The following is a 5,380-nucleotide window of genomic DNA, read 5'->3' as shown; positions in this document are numbered from 1 at the left end:
AAGAAAGAAAGAAAGAAAGAAAGAAAGAAAGAAAGAAAGAAAGAAAGAAAGAAAGAAAGAAAGAAAGAAAGAAAGAAAGAAAAAACAGAAGAAAATAACGCAGTACCAACAAAAACAAGACTGAGTACAGCAGTCTCTAATCACAGAAAAGGGAGAGGAGGGAGGTAAGAACAATAGGGGAAAAAAAAAAAAAAAATCTTTAGCTTAGTGTAAGTATGTCTTGAATGTCCTAAGTTCTTGGCTTCAAAGCTGTCCTAGAGGTTTTGTCTTTAAACTCTCTTTCAGTCACTTCTGCCCTCCTTTCCTTGTTGTTGTTAAGTGCTGTCAAGTCAATTCTCACCCATAGCGACCCTGCATAGTGTTTCTGAGGAGCAGCTTGTGAGCTTGAGCCACCGACCCTGCAATTCAAAAGGATTTTCAGTCTGGCACATTAACCCACAGCATCACATCAGGACTCCTCTCTTACCTGTGATAAGAATCAGTCCAAAAGGGGAAAGTTCAGCACCTCAGCTTGGGCTAAGTGTCTGTGCGGATTCCAGGCATAAGAAACCACTTGGCACAGGCACTCCCTCTATTCACCAGAATGGAGGTGGGCAAACAGTGAGCACACCAATTACCCGACACCAAAGAAAAAAATAAAATCAGAGCTATGCAAAACTGACAAAGTCCACGATGCACCTTTTTCCCAAGGTTCCCACGGCGTTTTTCCATGACATCTCTGTGGCCCCTTTTTCGTCTTGCCACCTGGTCTCGCCCAGGATGTGAGCTCAGGCCTCCAAGCCTGGCTCGGCAGATTCAAAAGTATTTGATCTTTCACTTCAGCTCCAAAGTCCACAAGCTATAAGCCTTCAAATCTTTAAAACATTCCTATCTCTGTGGGTCCGAGCCTTGGAGCTCTGTCCTGGTTCTTTTTTTGCCCGGTACTCCACGTTATATCTGACGGCGACCTTCACTACGCCTTCACATTAGTTGCCATCAAGTCCTGCCCCTCCTCTATTTTTTTTTATTTTTTTTATCTTTGCTGATGTTGCTGGTATGAGATGATATCTCATTGTTGTTTTGATTTGCATCTCTCTAATGGCTAGTGATAGTGAACATTTCTTCATGTATTTGTTGGCTGCCTGGATCTCCCCTTTGGTGAAGTGTCTGCTCATAACCTGTGCCCATTTTCTAATTGGGTTATTCGTCTTTTTCACATAGAGTTATTGTAGTTTCCTATATAGTTAAGAAATAATTCCCTTATCTGATATGTCATTGCAAAAGATTTTTTCCCATTCTGTGGGTACCCTCTTTATTCTTCTGGTGAAGTCTTTTGATGTACATAAGCTTTTTATTTTTAGTATGACCCACTCATCTATATTGGCTTTTGTTTGCATAGTTTTTAAAATGTTTGGTAGTCTGTAAATTCACTGAATAAGTGCCCTCACATTTGTCCTTATGTTTTTCATTGATGACCTTCATAATTCTGGGATTCACATTTAGGTATTTAATCCATGTTGAGTTGATTTTTGCATATGCTTTCCAATTCTGCTATCACCATTTGCTGAAGAGACTATCACTTACCCATATGGTATATTTAGGTATTTTGTCTAAAATCTGTTGGCTGTACGTAGATGGGTTAATTTATGGGTACTCAATTTTGTTCCATTGATCTATGTGTCTTTCATTGTACTAGTACCAAGCTGTTTTGACCACTGTATCTATGTAGTCAATTTTGAAGTCAGGGGTGAGTGATTTGCAACCTTATTCATCTTCACAAGCAGTGCTTTGCTTATGCTGGGTCTCTTTCCTCTCTATTTAAAGTTTCTAATTGTTTTTGCTTGTTTTTTTTTTCCATCTCTTTGAAGACTATCATTAAAATCTGGATTGGGATTGTATTATATGTGTAAATTATTTTGGTTAGATTGAAATTTTCACAATATTAAGTCTTCCTATCCAGGACCATGATACAATCTTCCATTTTCAGGTCTCTTTTGGTTTCTTGTAGTAGTATTTTGTAGTTTTCCGTGTATAAGTCCTTTGTTTCTCTACTTGCATTTATTCCTAGATATTTCATCCTTTGGGTGGCTATTGTAAAGGGTATTGCTTTCCTAGTGTCCTTTTCAATGCTGTTGCTTTTTGTATAGAGGAATCCAACTGATTTTGTATGTTTATCTTCTATCCTGCCACTTTGCTGAATCTTCCAAGGAGGTCTAGTAGCCTTTTTACTGAGTCTTTAGGAATTTATACATATAGGATCCTATCGTCTGCAAATAGAGAAAGTTTTACTTCCTCTTTGCCAATTTGGATGCCTTTAGTTTCCCTGTTTTGCTGTATAGTTCTAAGACTTCCAGCACAATATTGAATAGGAGTGGTGACAAAGGGCATCCTTGTCTGGTTCCTGTTTGCAGAGGGAAGGTTTTCAGTTTCTCTCCATTGAGAGTGATGTAGGCTGTTGGTTCTGTATATATGGTCTTAATGATGTTGAGGAATTTCCCTTCAATTCCTACTTTGTTGAGTATTTTTATCAGGAATGGGTATTAGATTTTGTCAAATGTCTTTCCTGCATTAGTCAATATGATCATAATGTTCTTTTCAATTTTATTATTTATATGGTGGATTATATTGACTATTTTTCTAATGTTGAACCATCCTTGTGTCCCTGATATGAATCCCACTTGGACATGATGTATTATTTTTTTTTTGGTGTTCTGTTGAATTCTGTTGGTTAGGATTTTGCTGATAATTTTTGCATCTATGTTAATGAGAGATATTGGTGTATAATTTTCTTTCTTAGTGATGCCCTTCTCTGGTTTTGGTATGAAGGTTAAGCTTGAATCATGATAAGTTTTTTAAACATAAAGAAGTTTTGCACCTTGCTCTATATTCTGGAACAATTTGAGTAGAATTTGTGACAGCTCTTCCCTTAGTATTTAATAAAGCTCATCAGTGCAGCCCTCTGGACCTGGACTTCTTTTGGTTGGGAATTTTTTATGACTTGATCAATTTTTTTCTTTTGTTATGAATCTGTTCAAGCTTTCTACTTTACTCTGTGTGACTTTAAGTAGGTCATATTTTTCTACAAACGTATCCATCTCTTTTAAGTTGCCAAATTTGTTAGACTACAACTATTCATTTGTTGTTTTGTTGTTAAGTGCCGTCAAGTCGGTTCCGACCCATAGCGACCCTGTACAGGGTTTCCGAGGGTGTAAAACTTTACGGGAGTAGAAAGCCTCATCTTTCTCCCGCGGAGCGGCTGGTAGTTTCGAACCACTGACCTTAAGGTTCGCAGCCCGATTTGTAACCACTACGGTACCAGAGCTCCTACAACTATTCATAGTATTCTGTTATTATCCTTTTGATTTCCTTTGGTTCTGTTGTGACATTGCCAATGTAATTTCTTATGCATGTTATTTGTGTCTTCTCCATCTTTTCTTTTATTAGGTTTTCCAATGGTTTGCCAATTTTATCAATCCTTTCAAAGAACAATCATCTTGTCCTTTTGATTCTATCGATGTTCTGTTTTCTATCTCATTTATTTCTGCTCTCATCTTTATTATTTGTTTTATTTTGGTGGCTGTAGGTTCCCTCTGTTGGTCTGTTTCTAATTGTTGTAAATTCTGTGTTAATGTGTTAATTTTGTTTCTTTCTTCTTTTTGGATGTGTGCATTTATTGCAATAAATTGTCATCTCATCACCACTTTTTCCAAGATGGCCAAACTTCATCTGTCATACTTTAGACATATTGTCAGAAGGAACCAGTCACTGGGGAAGGATATCATGTTTGGTAAGGTGGAGGTTCAGAGAAAAATAGGAAGACTCCCAGCGAGATGGATTTGCCAAGTGATAGCATCAATGGACTCAAGCATGGCAATAATAGTGAGGTTGGTCCAGGATTGGACAGTGTTTCGTTCTACTGTGCAAAAGGTAACTATGGGTTGGTACTTACTCAATGGCACCTAACAACAACAACAACAACAACTTATTGCAGTAAATTTTCTTAGCACCAATTTCACTGTGTCCCAAATATTTTGGTATATTGTGTTTTCAATCTAATTTATTTCTAGGAAATTTTTGAGTTCATGTTTAATTTTTGCTACTACCCAGTCACTTTTCAGCAGGATGTTATTCAGTTTCCATGTATTCAACTTTATTTCCTTGGTCTTTCTATTGTTGATTTCTAATTTTATGACATTATGGTCTGAGAGTTGACTTCTTTGGTTTTGATGTTTTTAAATTTATGGAGGATTGTTTTGTGGCTTAACACATGATCAATTCTGGAGAATTTTCCTCGTGCACTGGAAAAGAATGTCTACCGTGTTGTTGTTGGGTTGAGTGCTCTGCACACATTTATAAGGTCAAGCTGATTGATTGTGCTGTTTAGTTTCTCTGTATCTTTGTCGAGTTCCTTTCTGACTGTACTATACCTTTTCCAAAGTAGCATATTAAAATCTCCCACTATAATTGTAGATTTGTCTATTTCTGGAAAGCAATATGTAAAATATTGAAACAAGATATTTATCTCATGCCTTATTCAATATCCAACACAGCATAAATTAAAAACCTAAATATGAATCCCAAAATTATGAAAGTCATCAATGAAAACCTAGGGAGAAATGTGAGGGCTTTAATTCAGGGCATAGAGAGACTAACACACATTTTGAAAACTACACAAATGAAAGTAGACAAAATAGGTAATTGGAACATACTAAAAATTAAAAACTTATGTGCATCAACAAAAGACTTCACCAAAAGAGTAAAAAGAGAACCTACAGAATGGTAGAAAATCTTTTGCAATGACACATAGGACAAATTACTAATTTCTAAAATATATAGGAAACTACAACACCCCTATAAGAAAAAGGCAAATAACTCAATTAAAACATGAGCACAGGAAATGAACAGACACTTCACCACAGAGGAGATCCAGGCATCCAACAAACATATGAAGAAATGTTCAAAATCACTAGTTATTAAAGAGTTTCAAATTGAAACAACAAAGACATATAATCTCAAGCAATAACAGCAAAGTTCAAAATTGCAGAGGATAATAGATGCTGGCAAGCATGTGGAAAGACAGCAACCCTCCTACATTGCTTGTTGGAATTCAAAATGATCCAGCAACTCTGGAAAAAAGTATGGGAATTCCTCAGAAAGTTGGAAATAGAAATACCATATGATCCATCAATCTTCTACTTGGTATACATCCACAAGAAATATGAGCCATAACATGAGTAGGTATATACATACCAATGTTCATAGCAGCAGTATTTACAATAGAAAAAAAGATGGAGACAACCTAATAGCCCATCAATGGAAGAATATATAAACAAACTTTGCTACATACAAACAATGGGATATCATGCTACATTGAAGAATAACAAGGAAGTTGTAAGCCACC

Source organism: Chrysochloris asiatica, unplaced genomic scaffold, assembly GCF_000296735.1.
Source record: "Chrysochloris asiatica unplaced genomic scaffold, ChrAsi1.0 scaffold00180, whole genome shotgun sequence".
In the NCBI taxonomy this organism is placed as follows: Eukaryota; Metazoa; Chordata; class Mammalia; order Afrosoricida; family Chrysochloridae; genus Chrysochloris; species Chrysochloris asiatica.
Note: the sequence above shows the minus strand (reverse complement) of the source record.